At 43.6% G+C, this 21028-nt stretch overlaps 1 long non-coding RNA gene across 1 annotated transcript in view; it reads left to right on the forward strand.

Moving 5' to 3' along the window:
- The first annotated feature begins 10777 nt into the window (after positions 1 to 10777).
- Positions 10778 to 21028, forward strand: part of LOC133507719 (uncharacterized) — a 40768-nt gene continuing 30517 nt past the window's right edge. The window contains exon 1 of the long non-coding RNA XR_009796877.1: positions 10778 to 11040. This is a non-coding gene — a long non-coding RNA (uncharacterized LOC133507719). The remainder of the gene's footprint in view (positions 11041 to 21028) is intronic.

Below are 21028 nucleotides of genomic sequence, written 5' to 3' on the forward strand. Positions count from 1 at the left end.
ATCTACCCTTTTTCTTACTCACTTATCCTCACAAGGGTCGTGGGATTGCTGAAGCCTATCCCAGCTGTCATCGCGCAGGAGGCAGGGTACACCGTAAACTGGTTGCTAACCAATCACAGGGCGCATGGAAACAGGCAACAGTTGCACTCACAGTCACACCTCAGGGAAATTTAGAGTGTCATTTTAATGGTACATGTTTTGATTCCCCATATCATCGGATTCTGAGTGTATACTGTCATTTTTTTTGAATGGCAAATCAAACAAATCCCATCCTATAACATTTGGAAAAAAAGAAATTAAAACACATTACAAAGCATAAAATGTACATAGTTTACAGGACTACTGTTAGCCCCCGCACGCACAAAAAAGTGCACTCACTACTGTGCGGATTTCACCTATTGCAGGGATTGTCTGGAACCATTTCATTTTCTGAGACGCTTATCCTCACAATGTTTGTGGGAGTCCTGCAGCCCATCTCAGCTGTGATCTAGTAGGAGGCGGGGTACTGAACTGGTTGCAAGCCAATCGCAGGGCACATGGAGACAGACAACAGTCATACTCTCAATCACACATAGGGACAATTTAGGGTGTCCAATTAATGTTACGTATTTTGGGGATGTGGGAGGAAACCGGAGTGCCCAGAGAAACCCCACGCAGGTACAGGGAGAACAGGCAAACTCCACCCAGACGGGGATTTGAACCCTAATCCTCAGAACTGTAAGGCCAATGTGCTAGAGCTCCTTCACCGTGCCGCACCTTTTTAATTCAAGCTGATATGTGACTGCAAGATCCACACACGATTGAATGATGACTGAACACAGAAGTAAATGAGATTTGGGGATTTTTGCAGGTAGATAGTTGAAATTTGAATTAAATTTCATGAACAAGGACTCAAATAGAGTGACTATTTTATCTGAAAGTAAACTTCAACCAACCATTTTTCCTGAGCTTAAAGGGTTTTTGTTACATGCAGAAATGAAATGTAGTGTCCGATAGCAATTTATTATTATATAACTGCAACCGTTTAGTTTTTATGCATACCAGTACAGTACAGTCATCTTCTTTAAACACCAAAAGACTTTTATGTCTTGGGTTTTTTTTTTTTATTGCTCTCAACGTTAGTCACAACCTCTTAACATGACGTACTGTAACTTTTTTTTCTTCTTAATGCGAGCACTGTGTAAGTTAAAATAAAGTATCAAAGTTGTTAAAGAGAAGTAGTAAAGTAAAAGTAAGTACAATTATGTGAAGTATCTGATCTACTTAAATACAGGGTGAGTACTTTTGGCACATTAGGTAACCTATTATGTCCAGTTTGTGCTTGTTGGCTATATGATCTGTATTTGTGAGATCACTGCAATGAAAAAGATAATACTGAATATACAGTGTACCTTTTCAAAATATTCCTGGACAAAGAATCTGTCATTGTTGTGTGACGGGGAGCTCAGTTGTCACTATAGTATCATAGAAATTCTTCGATTGGCTGCAAATGAGGGCAAAGTATCAGGTGAGATGACCTAGATCGCTTGCTACATGTTCATGTTTGGTTAGCAATGTTGAACTGTTCTTCTCAGGCGATAACCTCCTTTATCCCCACGAATCTTTGAGGGCTTCACACATTCCCTGCGCTTCTCAAGTGCTGTCTGTCAGCACCTTTTTCCACTCAGGAGACACTGACAGCCATCAATTATCACACAAGCTGAACGAAGCGCAGGGCATCGCTGTTTGCTGTGTCTGTGTGTTATACATCTCGTACACACACTCGAGGAGGGAAAACACCTGGCCTCCATTGGCCTTTATCATGTTTGACAAATAAGTCGAAATGTTTTGTCCTCCGGGAGGATCCAATCACCATTAAGTCTGCTCAGTGGGCTTGCTCCAGACTCCCTCCAACCTGTCAAACTGGCAGTTTATGTGTGGGCATTGACTCAATATCCTACTAGTGCGCTGAATTGTCCATGTGCTCTTGTGATTTTTTTCCTTACCAGTAAGACCATTTAATCCACTATTATAATGACTGGCTTACTAGTGCACTTCTGTGCATTAATACTGTAGAACAACTAAGCCACACAAGTTCAAAGACTAGGGTGGACTAGTACAACAACTAGATTTACTACAGCTCCAAATCTTAGATTATGGTCTTCGGTCGGAAAAGGGTGGTGTGCCCTCTTCTGGTCAGGGATGAGATCCTGCCCCAAGTGGAGTAGTCCAAGTTATCTGGGGCTCTTGTTCACAAGTGAAGTTGGAGCGGGAGATCGATAGGTGGATGGATGCAGCGTCTTCAGTGATACAGACTTTTTTTCTGTCCATTGTGGTAAAGATGCAGCTAAATTGAAAGCCGAAGATTTCAATATACCACTATGGTCACAAGTTGTGGGTCGTAACCGAAAGAACAAGATCCGGGCTACAAGCGGCCGAAATTAGCTTTCTCCGTAAGGTGTCCTGGCTCTCCCTTAGAGATAGGGTGAAAAGCTCGGTCATCCGGGAAGGGCTCACTGTCGAGCCACTGCTCCTATGCGTGAGAGGAGCCAGATAAGGTGGCTGGGACATTTGATCCGATTCCTCCCGGATGCCTCCCTGGTGAGGTGTTCTGGGCATGTCCCACCGGAAAGAGACCCCGGGGATGACCCAGGACACGCTGGAGAGACTATGTCTCTCGGCTGCCCTGAGAATGCCTCGGGATTCCTCCAGAAGAGCTGGAACAAGTGGCTGGGGAAGGGGAAGTCTGGGTATCCCTGCTGAAGCTACTTCCCCCGCGACATGACCCAGAGAAGCGTTAGAAGATGGATGAATGGATGGATGGATGGATGGATTACAACTGCATGCTGCTAGTTCTACAAGTTTCATTGTAAAATGCTTGTAGTGAACATCTAGAACTCCACTACAGTAGGAGAATGCAAATGTCAACCACTGCTCAGTTTTGCCTTACTAGTAACATACAGTTCTACGTGTGTTTAGTTGTTAGTACACCTTAGTTGTTCTACTAGTACACCATTGTCATAGAACAAATAACTAATAATGGGGCGAATTGTCTTGTTAGCAATAACAAAGCTTAGTAGTACATGGACACTTCAGCACACTAGAAAGATACCAAATAAATAAAATAGTTTTCCATAGCATAGTTCGCAAGTGGTCAAATCCAGACTAACAAAACCAAAGACTCAAATAATAAGTGATGAAAGTGTGATGAAGTGCACGTGCCTAAAGGTGACATATCTTGCAAAAGCATATTTTTCTGGTACAGTATTTGAGATGCAATATTTGTCTATGGTGCCTCAATAAACCAGTGAAATAGGAATTGAAGTCATCCATGCACTCGTGAGTTCCAGATGTTTTTCTGCTGAGAGGCCCCACATCAGGTCATTTGAATTTCTCGAGCTTATCTGTGTCACTAGTGAAGATCTCCGCCTACCTCTCCGCTCCCGAGCCAGCACTGTCAACATCGCACACGTTTGCGCTCTCAAATGTATCTTCTCAATGGAGGCAATCAATCGGAGGGAAAGGGGTAGTCTTTGCCAAATACTGACAAGGTGAATACAAAACAGACTCAGACAGAAGTAGTTGTCAGAGGTGCCTCGTTTTTTTTTCTTTTCTTTTTTTTTTTTAACATAGGTATGGGAAAACGGGAAGGTTTTTTGGTTTTTTTTCAATTAAAAAATGGGGACTCTTTTCCCAAATCCATGTTAGAGAGTGAAATTTTAAGATTCTGACTTGTTATAAATGAGTTCGGATGCAAAACCAGATATATCCATTCTTGTTTCTGTAGATTCTTTGATTTATATAATGTATGTGGAGTTTGCATGTTCTCCCCGTGCCTGCATGGGTTTTCTCCAGGTGATCTGGTTTCCTCCCACATCCCAAAAACATGCGACATTTATTGGACACTCTAATTTGCCCCTAGGTGTAATTGTGTACCCCGCCTCCTGCCTGTTGACAGCTGGGAAAGGCTCAAAATCTCCCTGCAACCCTCATGAGGATAAGCGGCAAAGAAAATGTATGGATGGCTATAAATCAAAGAATCTACAGAAACAACAAAGATAGATTTATCTGCTTTAGCCTCCGAACTCTTCAAAAGAACTGAACCTCTGTTGATATAAAATCTGTAAAAATGGCACTGACAGACAAGTATACTGTATAAAGTTGGTTTATGATGAACGATAGTCTGCTTACTTCATGTAACCTCTGGCATGTAATTGTGTTTTATAATTATGTTACGACTCACAATCCTTTGATGCTCACCTAACTAAGCTCAGCTGATTTCAAATCCTGCACGAAAGTGATTAAAGCAACATTTATCGATGAATCTAAGGTGCGTGTGGAAGTGTTCAACTTCAGAGGAAACCTTTTTCCACTCTATTGACTATACTACAAATGGTAGATTATTAAGGTTACACTCATTTGAAGTGGTTCATACAAGTTTGCAGTATAATTTTCCAATGGGCCTAAAGTATCGACAAGCTTTAAGAGTACAACATTCTCCCATCTTGGAAAACACCCCAATTTAAGCCTTTTAACAATATATTTTCCAGCTAATCTCAGAGTGGGATAGTAAATCATTTATTTAGATTAAGTAGTTGGAGAAAATTCAACACAGGAGCGAACATTTAATCCTTGACTTTATTAAAAACCTTAAAAACACCAAATTTGGTGTTAAAGGCTTGTTACGAGTCAGGAAATAGGGAATTTAAATCAATGATGCATAATGTACCTTGTATGTTGTTTTTGAACATATTTATCTGATTATTATGAGATTTCTGTGCTTGCTAAAATTTTAATTTAACATTGCTCAGTTAATTTTGAGCGAGTCATGAAATAATTTTGATTCCGACTCTTCAGACACATTCTGTTGCACTGGTCAGTTGCATTCTCACACACAAACATTTTATTTTTCTTACCAAAGCTAAGTTTAAGGTTGCATTCGACTCCAGCATCATCATGTGTTATCGCTTTTTCTTCTGGGGGAAGATCTCCATGCTTTTTAACTTATGTGAAAATTATGAATGTATAAAAAGGTCGTGACAGAAATCACATCATCAAGGTTAAGACTTATTCATTTCCGAGATGTTTTGAGAAAAAGCAATTATGGCTTACTTCATTCACCTTGACGATAAACTTTAAAAAAGTGTCAAGTTGCAGAAAATGAACTTTTTCAAAAAAAATTATTTGTTCAGGTGCTTTTACCTCAACGTAAACCCTCCAATCTCCACCCATCTCACAGTGAACTGTTGCTGCTCTCACTTCCGAAATACCCGACTGTGTATTTTGTGCAGTCCTGTGTGTTACACAGTCATCAAGTGACACTTTTACTGGTCGCTGCAAGGATAATTTTGACACGACTGATTACTGTTGATCTAAAGACACACATGTAACACACACACACTATTTCTCCTTTCACCTATAGCCACACACCAATACTTCCACGTCTTAAGGTCTAAGAGTAGATTTAATGTCCAGGTGTGAAGGAAAGGTTCTTTGTAGTTTATCTGAAACCACTGTGATGACAGACATGCGACTATAAAACGAGTAAAGAGTGTGTATGGAGAGGTGAGCTGACTGCGGTCCTCAATGTCTGTATGCAGTGTTGAATTTAGGGCAGGTAAAGCCCCCATCAACATTCTGAAACACCTAGTCACTGTCACTCTTGAGACATTCCTCCTTTACACTTTGACCAATCCTAATCTCTTCTGTCTCGCTTGGGATAAATGTTGCTCTAACAGCCTCAAGTTGAGGGCTTTCAATTTATTTGTGTATTGAAGTAAAAAAAAGCCTCGTGTATTTGGACTGGTGTGATATACAGACCTGTTTGAAATTCACATTTGTTTTGTCAGAAAGTACAAGAATGAACTCAGTGCAGGCTTTGTTTGTCTTTTGACTCGGGTCCATTTGAGGTCTGCATTTATTCTGAACTAATCAAAGTCTGTCTTATTTATAAGAACAAAAGATCTGTTTTCTGAAAATGCAAATGGATTAAACATATGAATAACATGCAAGGCTTTGTTCATTTGCAAATGCACAATTTTGCAGATGCAAAGGTTATGGAATGAATTTACACTGTATTATATGTGCTTTTACCAGATGTTTTTAATACTTCCTGAGTAAAGTGTGACTTCCACAATAAGTATGAAGTGTGTAACATTTGACAGAAGTCAAAGTTGAAGTATGTACCTTGGTTTTGTGATCACAGCTCAGCACAACTTTGTTACAACAGGAAAACCCAACAAAAAGTCCGAAATGCATAAATCAAAGTTCATTTTCATTTATTCTCAGCAGACGGTATCGTAAGTAGTACAAGTAGAACATTTAGAACTACCTGAGATAAATTGGTGTAAGCTGTCTTTATGCACTACTTAAGGTGAAGCTTGATTCTCTTTGTATACATGTATGTTTGTATTTCTGGACTTATTTATTTAATGTTTTTTGTTTATTTATTTAGCCAAGTAATTCAATTAAAAGGTTTCTTATTTACAATGCTGACCCAATGAATACATAAAGCAAGGCAAAATAAAAATTCTTCTTCTTTTCCTTTTGGCTTGTCCCATTGGGGGTCGCCACAGTGTATTCTTTTTCCATGTACAGTGAAGAAAATAAGTATTTGAACACCCTGCTATATTGCAAGTTCTCCCACTTAGAAATCTGGAGTGGTCTGAAATTTTCATCGTAGGTGTATGCTCACTGTGAGAGAGATAATCTAAAAAGAAAAATCCAGAAATCACATTGTATGATTTTTTTTAATAATTTATTTGTGTGATACAGCTGCAAATAAGTATTGGAACGCCAGAGAAAAACAATGTTAACATTTGGTTCAGTAGCCTTTGTTTGTAATTATAGAGGTTGAACGTTTCCTGTTGTTGTTCACCAGGTTTGCACACACTGCAGGAGAGATTTTGGCCCACTCCTCCACGCATATCTTCTTTAGATCAAAAATGGTTTCTGGTGCTGTTGCTGAGAAACACGGAGTTTCATCTCCCTCCAAAGATTTTCTATTGGGTTTAGGTCTGGACACTAACTAGGCCACGCCAGAACCTTGATATGCTTCTTATGGAGCCACTGCTTGGTTTTCCTGGCTGTGTGCTTCGGGTCATTGTCATGTTTAGCCACGACCCATCTTCAATGCTCTGACTGCTCTGAGGAGGGAAAGAGGTTGGTCCCCAAAATCTCACAATACATGGTTGAGGTCATCCTCTCCTTAATACAGTGCAGTCGGCATGTCCCATGTGCAGAAAAACACACCCAAAGCATGATGCTACCATCCCCATGCTTCACAGTAGGGATGGTGTTCTTGGGATGGAACTCATCATTCATCTTCCTCCAAGTGGAATTATGATGAAAAAGTTCCATTTTGGTCTCATCTCACCACAAAACTTTCTCCCATGACTCCTCTGTATCATCCAAATGTACATCGGCAAACTTAAGACGGGCCTGCTGGTTTAAGCAGGGGAATGTTCCGTGCCATGCATGATTTCAAACCATGAGGTCTTAGTGTATTACCAACAGTGACCTTGGAAACAGTGGTCCTAGCTCTTTTCAGGTCATTGACCGAGCCCTGTCGTGGAGTCCTGCGCTGATTCCTCACTTTTCTAAGGATCATTGAGACCCCACGAGGTGATATCTTGCATGGGCCTCCACTGCAATTCAGCTTGATCGTCATGTTTAGCTTCTTCCATTTTCTAATGATTACTCCAACAGTGGACCTTTTTTCACCAAGGTGCTTGGCAATAGCCCTTTCCAGCCATGTGGAGTTGTACAATTTTGTCTCTGGTGTTTTTGGACAGCTCTTTGTTCTTGGCCATGTTACAAGTTTAAGTCATACTGATTGTATGGGGTGGACAGGTGTCTTTATGCAGCTAATGACCTCACACAGGTCAGGATAATACATGGAGTGGTGGTGGACTTTTAAAGGCAGACTAATAGGTCGTTGAGGGTCAGAAATCTAGCTGATAGACAGGTGTTCAAATGCTTATTTACAGCTGTATAACACAAGTAAATCGTTAAAAAAATCATACATTGGGATTTCTAGATATTTTTTTTTTCGATTATCTCTCTCACAGTGGACATGCACCTGTGAAGAAAATTTCAGACCCCTCCATGATTTCTCAGTGGGAGAACTTGCAATATAGCAGGGTGTTGAAATATATATCTTCTTCACAGTAAGCCTATCTCCTGCATCTTCCCCTCTAACACCAACTGCCCTCATGTCTTCCCTCACAACCTTCTCATTGGTCTTCCTCTCGCTCTTTTACCTGGCTGCTCCATCCTCAGCACCCTTCTACCAATATACCATCATTTCTCAAGTATAGTACGCCCTGAAGTATATTGCGCAACCCCAAAATTGACCTAAAACATGTAAACCCTTCTACCAATGTACAATGCGCACCACCAATTTACTGCTTTCCATATGCTCAAAATTTTAGGAATTATATTTCTATTTTCCTAGGTTTGTACTTTTTTCTCTTCCTACATTATAAAGTACAAACATTACATTGCATAATGGGATATGATGAATACAAGCTTCATAAGAAGCTATAAACAGGTGCAGTGATCATGTACGAAATTTCTCAGCGAAGTTTTAAGCGATGATATTGGGATGAATGAGGGGAGTTCAGCTTTTCAAGCTGTTCTTAAGAAATGTGTTTGTCTACAATGTCAGCACTCTGGGCAGACTCCTACTGGCACTTGCTGTGGAGAAAACACTTTTGATGGGGCCATTGGTGGGAGGTACAGCCAGGTAAAAGCTGTAAATGAAAAAAAAACTGCTTTTATCTTGCCTTGTTTTATTCTGCTGTGAACAACTGGACTTACAGTGCCTAAAAGAATCTGTTCTCAATTGCCTTACCTGGATAAAGAGAGGTTAAATAAATAGGCAAGGCAATGTGGCTTGATTTGGATAAACAGAATTATTAGCCTTCCACCCGCAGGAGGCTTGGAATTGACCAAAATGCACTCTTTGCGCCCATAAAGGCCAGGAAACACCAAGAGGTTTATGTACATCCTGAAGGGGACATTTTGACCAGGCTCAAGCATATTTAATAAATAATTGAATCCTGGGTCCTCCACTACGGCATTTGAGCGCATAGTTGTTGAAATTTAAATGCTAATAGCTTTGGCAATATCTTTGGCCCTGCCTGATTTAGAAACTAGAGGCTTCTTAAAAACATAGAGGGGAAATTATTGGAGTCACATTTTCTTTTGTCTGGCTCGGGGACTGGCATATCTGGATAATTCTGTCAAATATACAATGGCATGTTCGACATGTTTCTGTGTACAGACTGCACAGCTATTGAACAACATTGACACACTGTCCTTGTCTGTCATCATAACCTGGGGGAAAAATTCGGGGGGGACACTCAGCCCCCCTGCAGAAAGTGGAGGAGGTGAGCGGAGAGGGACACATGGAATGGAGAGAACAGGAGAAACAATAAAGGGGCCCCACCACCCTCACCAGGAGCCAGAGCGGAGGACCCAGAAGAACAGCAGCTGGTACCATTCCACCACCCACGGAACAGGGTGATGGGATGATGGGAACACCATCACACAGCCAGTACTCCCAGAGACGACACCCCAGTGGTCCCGTGTCCCTATACCTGTGATTGTGTTGGGTGAGAAAAAATAAAAATAAAACCTTCTGCCCCCAGAGAAGATGAAACCGCAAACACAGGGACAAGAGAAGAAAATCCCCACTCCATGCATGTGTTGTCCCACCATACAAACTGATCTTCTATAAGATTTAGTCACGTATTAATGTTCATGTCTTGTTTATTTTTCCAGTTTAAAAGAATTTTCTTAGGACTAATTAACGTGACGGGTATTGATTGTGTGTATTTATTTGGAAGGTCGATTAGGCTGAAGTCACGAAGTATACACATTCTAGGGGAAAGTGGAATTGTAAATTTCAAAATATGAGAAATATTAAATTGTGTAGAAGTCTATAAGCAATGAATAAGTGTGCATTCCCATATAAAAAAAATATATATCTGGGGTATTTTGGGTGCATTGCGCACAAATACGCGATGGAGAAAAGCCAATGTTATGCAGAGTGCATTTTTTCCCAGAAGTGGTGCATAAATTACATTGGTTAGCTCTGTGAGGTATTGATACCTGAATATTTTATATTCCCTATCAGAATAGGGTAATCTGGGATTTGATCTGCATAAATCCATGAGATTGCTGTGATTGGAAGTATTGTTGATGTTACCCAGTTAATAGAGTAGTCTGATATTTGTGACAATGTCTTAATAAGGCTCAACACTGCCCGAACAGAATGCCTAGGTTCCTGTAAATAAAGTAGAATGTCATCCGCATATGGATTTATAGATATAGATATTGAGCTCTGTCATGAGTGAGGGAATAGCTACAGCAGGAGGTTGATGAAAATTCCAAATAGCAGTGGAGAGAGTGGACATCCTTGTTTGGGTCCTCTTTGTAAGGTCAACCTTTGTGATATAATCCTGTTTGTAATGATTGGCGCTTTCGGGGATATGTCGCTATCCAATGTATGAATGAATCTCCAAAGCCAAATTTGTGAAGATTCCAAACAGGAAAATTCAGTTTTCTTCATCAAAAGATTTTCTTTCATCAACTGATAATAATTGCATCTACATTTTTACTGTGTGACATGCTTATTAAATTTAGCAACCGTCTGACATTATTTGTGAAGCTGCTACCTTTGAGGAAACCTGTCTGGTCCCAGTGAATCATCATCATCATCAGGAGTACCTTTTCAAGTCTTACTGAAAGAGCTTTCGAAATAATCTTGACATCTACATTAATCAGTGAGCTGTCAAGCTGGCAAGAGGTGGGATACACCCTGAACTGGTAGCCAGCCAATCGCAGGACACATCGAGACAGACAGCAGTCGCACTCACAATCACACCTAGGGGCAATTTAGAGTGTCCAAATAATGTTGCATATTTTTGGGATGTAGGAGGAAACCAGAGTGCCCGGAGAAAACACATGCAGGCATGGGGAAAACATGCAAATTCCACACAGGAGGGTCCAGGATCCAACCCGGGACCTCAGAACTGTGAGGGCACCGCTTTCCAGGTGAACCACCGTGGCGCCCTACTATGCTATTTATTGTAAAAATGAATCTTCTATGGACTAATGCTGAGACTCCTCTTGTCTACAGTTATAAAAAGACGAAAAAAACAAAGTAAAATTAGATTCAATGAGGCATTTTTCTTCTGCTTTAGTAAGGTTTGTTTTTTTGTAATGGGAGTGAATCGGTTTTAAATTTGGTGATATAATCCTTCATTTTAAGTAATTAATCAGTGTGTGCATTATAATTTTAAATAGATTTAGAACTATGCATTCTTTGTTCTTTTTATGACTACTTTCAGAGCATTTTTTGCCATCATATTGACAAATTTAATTTATATAAGGTGTTAAAGATATTCTCTTAATGTCCAGTGATCCCAGGCTACATAGGAGAATAACGAAGAGACACTGAAAATAGGAAAAAAAAAAGTTACAAGAGGGTGATATAGTGTAGGGTGATGGTGAATTGTGGTGTGTTAGGGAAGATTTGGGTGACTTGTGTATTTAGTGCAAGTGGAACCAAGTAGAGCAGAAAAACAGAAAGATAGAAGTGAAGGTTCATGCTTGTGGGATGCGTGATTTAGTTTTATTTTCGTTTGTTTACCTAAGTTGAAGTAGACTAATGATACAGAATGCTGTATACTTATTACAACAAATCATGACAAGTACAGATTTAGAATAGCCAGGTCGTGACTTCAGAATTTTGAAATAATTGCCCGTCAACATAAAGCTTGTTGACCACCAAGCACACTTGTTTCCCTTTATCTTAGAAGTTCTTCAATAGTGTGTACAAAGTTTTACACCTCTTATTGATTTCCTCCGGGAACTGATCATTCATACCAAACAAAGTTCCATTAAGCTCTCAACCTTTGGATTTTACAAACACTTTCTGTTAAAAGTCTTCAAACTTTGTGACGATAGGAAGATGTTGATTTCCTGGCCGAGAGGATCCTAATCGGTGGACTCAATGAATCGTAATCTCGTTGACTGTATCTTGCTGTACTTTGATTGCAGATATTATAAACTTTTTAACTTGAATTTTGGGGTCTTAAGTATTTTCTAGAATGCCGGAGAAGATGAGGTTGTCACGCATACTTCTTGATTGAATATCCAGCATAGTTTCTTTCAAAGGTTTTTACTCTAATGTGAGGGTTTGTAATTCCACAGAACCTGATCATCATGATCATCCTGTTTGACTGGAGTATTGCATTATCTGCTGTGTGAATTCAAAACTCTTCCGGTGTTTGGTAAACTCTAGACAAAGCAAATTGAGTGAGAACGACAATTTCTTATCAACCAAGAGGAGGAGACTTGTCTGTATTTCTTTCGAATCCAGTAAATATTTGGTTGAAGTCAAGGAATCTGTTTTTTTTTTCATTTTCAATTGGAATTCAATACATGGGCTGGGGTTCTCCATTGGTGGTTGATTTTTTGGCATCTCTGACGAAACAAAATAAGAGAAGGCTCACTCAACCCTACATTGAACACATTGAAAGAGTAACCATTTACAACTTTTTGATTCCAATTTTTTTTTTGGGGGGGGGGTTTCATTTTCTTTTTTTTTTTTTTTTTTACCAATTAACCATTGTATAATAAAACAGATTAAAACTAAATTAAAGTCAAAGTACATAACATTTCTTTATCTAACAGATGCGAATGGAGAGGGAAAAGGAAAGTGCATACATTATGTATCGAAACTCAGTGGCTTTTTATACGTTGTGCTGGAATCAAGAGTTGTATTCATGACAACCAGTTTGAGAAGACATCTTGTGTTCTCCCCCCCATGTCAACAACTTGGAAGAACATTTGAGTGTGTGCCAGTTATCCCAAGCTAATGCTGATAACTGAAATCTGTTGTAACCTTACGGTTTTGCTTCCCTTTTTGCTTTGACATGATTGTTCTTCTATAAAGTCTGGCATGTAAAATAACAGAGCTTTGCCAATCTTAGATGCGGAGCCATGAATAGAGATTGTTGGGAGGAGAGGGTGTTATGTAAATTATTAGCATTTTGATGTCAAATTCTGAATGGCCCTCTAACAAATCTATTTCTGTCAATGGATGGCAAAGCAAATTATTATTTGTCGAAACAGTAAAAATCTAGATTCCCCATATTTTTCTTAATGCGTGTCATGAACTATTATATTTTTGGCTACAGTCAATGCTGTTAACAACAATAATGCCCGATTGCGTACATTATGTAGAACAGTGATTTCCAACTTTTACAGAGCCAAGGGACATATTTTACAATTGAAAAATCCCACGGCACACCAACAAAAGTAAATGTAACCAAAAATGGATAGATTAATTACTTATGTACTTCCTGCCATCTAATAGAAGAGGATTTTTTTGTTCTGTCTGTCATTGTGCCTCACTGCCATAAATAGATGAATAAAGATACATTATTTCTTGGAAATGTTTTTTTTTAGCAATTACATAAAACTGGATAACAACCCACAGCACACCTGAAGAGCGGTCATGGCACACTAATGTACCCCGGCACACTGTTTGGGAATCACTGATGTAGAAAACAAATAAGTGTGCTTCCTATTTTGTGTGTTCTGGCAGCATCACAATTCCATTCATTTCATTTTCTGAGCCGTTCATCTTCACAAGGGTCAGGGGAGTGCTGGAGCCTATCCCAGCTATCATCGGGCAGGAGCCATGGTGGACCCTGAGCTGGTTGCCGGCCAATTGCAGGGCACAGAGAGACAAACAACAGTGCACACTTACTATCACACCTACGGGCAATTTTAAGTCTCCAATTAATGCATGTTTTTGTGAGGTCGGACGAAACCGGAAGGCCTGGAAAAAACCCACGCAGGCACGGAGAGAACATGCAAACTCCACACAGCCGGGGCCGGGATTTGAACCCCGTTCCTCAAAACTCTGAGACCAATGTCCTAACCAGTTGTGCCACCATGCTGCCCATCACGAATCCTGAATAGCGTAACTTGGTGACTCTCAATCTGCGCTTTATCAGGAAATGATGCAATTAGCTAATTTGCCTTCATTTATGGAATTGAATTTTATTATCATCATGAGATTGACCTGAAGATAGCCCAAATAGGCTCCAGTACTCCTGAGACACATGGGAGGATAAGCAACTCAGAAAATGGATCAATAGATGATTAATGTGGCATGGTGGACGACTGTTTAGCACATCTGCCTCTCAGCTCTGAGTACTCAAGTTGAAATCCCAGCCCTGCCTGTGTGGTGTTTGCTTGTTTTCCCCGTGGCTGTGTGAATTTTCTCCCACTTCGTTTTCCTCCCACATCCAAAAAACATACATGGTAGGTTGACTGAAGACTCTAAATTGCCCATAGGTATGCATGTGAGTGCAAAGGGTTGTTTCTATGTGCCGTGTAATTGGCTGGCAACCAGTTCAGCTTGTACCCCGGCTCTCGCCCAAAGATAGTTGGGATGGACTCCAGCTGGTCCGCAACCCCATTGAGTGTAAATGGTACAAAAATGGATGGATATTATTCATGTAAAATGTCAAAAATGAACTTTCATGTGAACCACTTTGATTTTTTTGCTGAGTGCGACAACAAGAGCAAGGATACTAGAGAAAGAAAGCTGAGAGGGGTGGGGGTTGGAGGATGGCAGGAGGTGGGAGAGCTGGAGGAGAAAGTACTGCAACTGTCATCATAAACAAGAACCATCTGTCTCATTTGTGTAACTTGTTTTCTTTTAATATGAGAACTATGCCTGAGAAGATCTAGGAGTTTGAGAGAGGCCAAGGAGAAGCCTGGTTTAAAGCCAGCCTTCCTCTGGATTCTGAGCGAGTGGCATTAATATCTATCCACCCTGCACTGTTAACCCTTCAAATACAACATTGGGTTTCCAAACTCATGAAATGTGGTCTGTATTATGCTTGTAATGGCTGTATTGCACTTCTTAGTTTTGGCACAAGGGGGTTGACAAGCAGCCTCTCCATGAAACACTGGAACACCACCCCAGATGTACAGTGAGGGTAATAAACCAATGACACCCCATATAGCAAGTGAGGACAGATATGGTGGGGAAATCTTTTTTACTCTAGTCAAGGGTAGTAGAGTGTTGTCTTCAGAAGTAAAGGGTTTGGTTGGGGTAGGGGTTTGACTCTCATTGTCCCAGTGGGTGGTTGTCTGTGGGTGCTCTTGCTACCTGCCACACTCAAGAATATGTGATGTGCCGTGAATAAGTATTTAGCCGTCTCAATTTTTTTTTTGTGCATAATTTAATGTTCAACATTATTGGACAAATGAGTTAAACATAAATTACAATCTTTAATTACTCATTTATTAAAGGGGAAAATATTCAATGCTAATTGTCCCTGTGTGAAAAAAGAAAATGCCCTCACCCCCTTTTTAATCATGAATTTAATTTGGCTTATTCCATTTTTTTTTTGAAAGCTCAGTTTATTTTCACTAACCACACCCAAGCCTGATCAGCTCCAGACCCGTTCAATCAAGAAATCGCTTCAGTAGAATCTGTCTGAAAAAAATGACGTGGCCAAAAAAATCTGAAACAAAATTCCACAATCCAAAGATATTCAAGAGCAGATGAAAAATAAATTCATTGACAGCTGTCAGTTTGAAAAGGGTTACAAAGTCAATTTAAAAAAAATTAGGACCCACTGAATCATGTTGAGAGCCATTTTCATGCTGAAGTGGGGAAAACATGGAGCAGTGGTGAACCTTGCCAGGAGTGGCTGTCCGACAAAAATTATCCCAAGAGGACAGCAACAACTCATCTAGGTTGTCACAAAGCAACCCAGGACACCATCTAAATAACTGCAGTCATCCCTTGCCTCAGTTAATGTCAGTGTTAATGACTCAACATTAAGAAAGAGACTTTGCAAAATGGCACATTTCCAAGGTGAAAACCACTGCTGGCTGAAAAAGAACACGACAGTACGTCTTTGTTTTGCACAAACAAAGCAAAACAAACAAAAAAAAAAATTCTTAATGAGTCTCACGAACTTTGGGAGAATAATGTGTGGACAGTCTCCTTCTCCCCTTTCCTACCAGAAGTCACACCAAGTACTCCCCTGCCTGTACCTCTGAACACCTTGGCTGTAGTAGTCCAGTCTTCCGGGAGATTCTTCTGTCCATCAAGAGCCTGTTTCACCTCTTTCCAAAAGGCCGCACAATGTTCTTACTTTCTCAGCTTCCACCACATGGTTTCCTGCTCTACCTTTGTCTTATTAAGCTTCCTACCCACCACCAGAGTCATCCTACACACCACCTTCCTATGCTGTTGAGCTACACTCTCCCCTACCACTACCTTACAATCAGTAACCTTCAGATTAGATCGTCTGCACAAAATATAATCCACCTGTGTGCTTCTACGTCTCGCTCTTGCATCTCACTCTATGTTCCTGCTGAACTGAAAAAAAAGTGTTCACTACAGCCATTTCCATTCTTTTTGCAAAGTCCATGACCATTTGTCCCTCAAAGTTCCTTTCCTGGATGCCGTACTTACCCATCACTTCTTCATCGCCCCCGTTTCCTTCACCAGTATGTCCATTACAATCTGCACCAATCACAACTCTCTCTCTGTCTGGGATGCTCAAAACTACTTCATCTACTTCCTTCCAGAATTTCTACCTAATCTTACCTGTGAGGCAACAACATTATACATAACACCCTCAATTTCAAATTCACTCGATCAGATACTTTTTCACCTCAACGGCATTCTTAGTCAGCTCTTCCTTTAAAATAATCCCTACTCCATTTCTCTTCCCATCTACTTCATGGTTAAATAATTTAAACCCTGCTCCTAAACCTCTGGCCTTACTACCTTTCCACCTGCTCTCTTGGATGCACACTATATCAACCTTTCTCCTAATCATCATGTCAACCAACTCCTGAGTTTTTCCTGTCATAGTCCCAACATTCAAAGTCCCTACACTCAGTTGTAGGGTCTGTGCATTCTTCTTCTTCTTATGATGATGAATCCAGTTTCCTCCTCTTCTTTGTCTTCGACCCACAGTCGCTGAATTTCCACCGATGCCCTGCAGGTTAGCGGTGCCGGGGGCGGGCATTGTTAACCCGGCCACGACCGATCCGGTATGGGATTCTTTAGATGAATGCTCATATTTGTTTGGCACAGTTTTTACGCCGGATGCCCTTCCTGACACAACCCTCTGCATTTCCGGGCTTGGGACTGGCCTACAATTGCACTGGCTTGTGCCCCCTTAGGACTGCATTTAGCTTTTTTCAGAGCTACATGTTGCTAAATGGGGGTAGTAGTTAATGCAATGTAATGTTCATGCTGATAACTTTCCAACCATAAAGCCACAAGGTAGTTTGCCGCCTATATACAGTATGGCTTTTTTCCCTTTTTTTCTCATTATTGGTGAACAAGAGCAGTTGAAAATTGCAAATTTGATTTTCCAAGGTGACCACAGTAAAGTCCTCATCTGACTTACGTGTGCATACCTGCGAGGAGCGTATATTCCGCAGCGAAGGACTAATATTCAAATCTTGCTTACAGTTTCAGCACTACACACTGCAAATTTAAGCCTCATACCATTGAAGGTGTTTTTACTCTGTGGCTTGAACATTTTCTGAAAACGTTTAAGTATTGTCTCAGCAATATCAGTGTAGTCTATTGCACCTCTACAATGACATGCACACCAATTGGTGTGGCCACCATCCAGCCACACCTTATATAGGCTATCTTGGTGGCCAAATGAAGGACAGATCCCAGTTGGTGCAATTTCAGACACACTTTCCACATTAGCGACTCCAATGGAACCAATATAATTCAAAGTTATTGTGGAATATTGTGTGTGTGTGTGTGTGTTTGTATGAGAGAGAGAGAGAGAGTGCGAGAGAGAGAGATGGGGACAGAAGGAGAAAAAGCTTGTTCCATGTGGTCTGCATTTTGCTCAAATCCTTGTCTATCCCACACTTCCTGCCTCTGTTCTTTCCTGAATCCAAAGCAGACCAGACAGTGAGCGACTGCCCTGCTTCTTCCAAATCACATTTATCTTCAGTATATATGGTTTTGTGGTCATAAGATGTGATACATTGACAATAGATATGTGGAGATCAGTGGCAAAGCCAGTCCTATTTTGGGTGGGCTCAATCATGCAGCTTCATCCTCTTTTTGCAGACTTTAGTGACAACATAGTCCTTGCATCCAAATGTTATCTTTCTTTCACAACAGGCAAACTTAGTTAAATTGCATATTCCCAAGATGTCTTGTCAAGTCATGTAGTTCATGTAACGGTCAAGTCAAGTGTAGGGTGGCCTGGAAGTGAAAAACATTTCAGAAAACAAATTATCAAAAGCAGAAACACTTTTATGAAAGACAAACCAAAGACAACCTGGAAAGGGAATGTCCCAATCCATTTCACAGACACTCTACGAAATCCAATCGCCTTTCTCGGATCCGCCCAACTCGCTTTAACATGATTGGTTCCTGCATCGCGGGATGGTAGGCTATGTGGATGTAACGTGATGTCCATCCCAAATACAATTAAAAAACTACAAAAAGTTCAATATGGTTAGGTTTCAGACTAGGGTTGAAGTTAAGATGATTGAGGATGAGTTCGCCCCCCCCCCCCCCGAACCCCAGACTGGTGGCCATCCAGGCCACCAAACACAAGGCGTCCGGGCGGACAGGTCAGGAGGACGACCCGGACGCCAAGCACCAGGGTCCCCACGGGGCGATTTGGGCGGACGACCTCTGTGAGGAACCAAACGGCGAGGCAGGAACCAGAACGAGGCAGGCCACTGCTCCGGACGAGAACCTTCCACGCCGTCGTTGCAAGACGACCAGGGATTGGTCGCCAACGAGGCCAGGTCCTGGAGCGGCTGGGCGAACTCAGGAGTGAAGAAGATGATGGAGAGCAGTACCAGAGCCATGACCGCCACACCGAAGTCTCTCCAGCTCCTGGGTGGCTCCACAGAACTCCCCAGCGCCTGCTGGACAGGGACGTGAGAAGGCGGCGGCGCCAGTACCGCCCCCTCCTGGACAGGAACTTCAGAAGGCGGCGCCAGTACCGCCCCCTCCTGGACAGGAACTTGAGAAGGCGGCGCCAGTACCGCCCCCTCTTGGACAGCAACTTGAGAAGGCAGCGCCAGTACCGCCCCCTCCTGGACAGCAACGTGAGAAGGCGGCGCCAGTACCGCCCCCTCCTGGACAGCAACGTGAGAAGGCGGCGCCAGTACCGCCCCCTCCTGGACAGCAACGTGAGAAGGCGGCGCCAGTACCGCCCCCTCCTGGACAGCAACGAGAGAAGGCGGCGCCAGTACCGCCCCCTCCTGGACAGCAACTTGAGAAGGCAGCACCAGTACCGCTCCCTCCTGGACAGCAACTTCAGAAGGCGGCGCCAGTACCGCCCCCTCCTGGACAGCAACGTGAGAAGGCGGCGCCAGTACCGCCCCCTCCTGGACAGCAACGTGAGAAGGCGGCGCCAGTACCGCCCCCTCCTGGACAGCAACGTGAGAAGGCGGCGCCAGTACCGCCCCCTCCTGGACAGCAACGTGAGAAGGCGGCGCCAGTACCGCCCCCTCCTAGACAGCAACTTGAGAAGGCAGCGCCAGTACAGCTCCCTCCTGGACAGCAACTTGAGAAGGTGACGCCATCGCCGCCACCTCCTGGTCAGCAACTTGAGAAGGCGGCGCCATCGCCGCCCCCTCCTGGTCAGCAACGTGAGAAGGCGGCGCCATCGCCGCCCCCTCCTGGTCAGCAACGTGAGAAGGCGGCGCCATCGCCGCCCCCTCCTGGTCAGCAACGTGAGAAGGCGGCGCCATCGCCGCCCCCTCCTGGTCAGCAACGTGAGAAGGCGGCGCCATCGCCGCCCCCTCCTGGTCAGCAACGTGAGAAGGCGGCGCCATCGCCGCCCCCTCCTGGTCAGCAACGTGAGAAGGCGGCGCCATCGCCGCCCCCTCCTGGTCAGCAACTTGAGAAGGCGGCGCCATCGCCGCCCCCTCCTGGTCAGCAACTTGAGAAGGCGGCGCCATCGCCGCCCCCTCCTGGACAGGAACGTGAGAAGGCGGCGCCATCGCCGCCCCCTCCTGGTCAGGAACGTGAGAAGGCGGCGCCATCGCCGCCCCCTCCTGGTCAGCAACGTGAGAAGGCGGCGCCATCGCCGCCCCCTCCTGGTCAGCAACTTGAGAAGGCGGCGCCATCGCCGCCCCCTCCTGGACAGGAACGTGAGAAGGCGGCAGCAGCATCACCAACTCCACCTCCTCCTGGGCGGGAGCGTGAGGCGGCTGGGGAACTGTCGCCACCTCCTGGACAGGAACGTGAGGGCGTGCCCGTCGCCGACAGAGCAGGAACGGGGAGCGACCGCGGGCCGGTCGCCGACAGAGCAGGAGTGTGGAGCGTCCGCGGACCAGTCGCCACTGCCACTCCAGAGCACGGACGAGAAGCGGCTGTGGAGACGTCGCCACCTCTTGGACAGCAACGTGAGGCGGCGTCGGGTCGGTCCCCACTGCCACGTGAGCTTGCACTGCATCCGTAGAAACGGCAACGTGGGCGTGGCTCGGTGGCGAATCCGTTCCCAGGGCAACGTGAACCTGAGTAGGCGGAGAGTCAGTCGAAACTGACACATGGGCGTGTCTCGGGAGCGGGTCAGTTCCAACTGCCACGTGAGCTCTGCTCGGAACCGCCAACACTGCGACGTGCACTTGACAAGGGGGCGGGTCGGTCTCCACGGCAACGTGAACCTGAGTCAGCAGTTTGTCCGTCGCCGTTGCGACGTCAGCGAAGCTCGGCTGGTTCGCCAATCGTTGCCGGACCTGGGCCGTGAGAGCCGCCAATTCAGCGCTCTGCCTCTCTAACTGCGCCCGCATTTCGCGACAGAACGCCTCGTGGTTTGGCGGCTCCCCCTCCCTCTGGGCTTGAGGCTTCGCCACCAGCTGCGGGTCTGCTGGTCTCACAGTTGCCGGCGAAGAGTGGGAGGACGGTGTCTTCGTTGCCGCGCAGCGAGAGACACCAGGGAGCGCCCGGCCGGGGCGTCTCCTCTGGCCGCCACGCGGAGGTCCCGGGTAG

This window comes from Syngnathoides biaculeatus, chromosome 10 (genome assembly GCF_019802595.1).
Source record: "Syngnathoides biaculeatus isolate LvHL_M chromosome 10, ASM1980259v1, whole genome shotgun sequence".
NCBI lineage: Eukaryota > Metazoa > Chordata > Actinopteri > Syngnathiformes > Syngnathidae > Syngnathoides > Syngnathoides biaculeatus.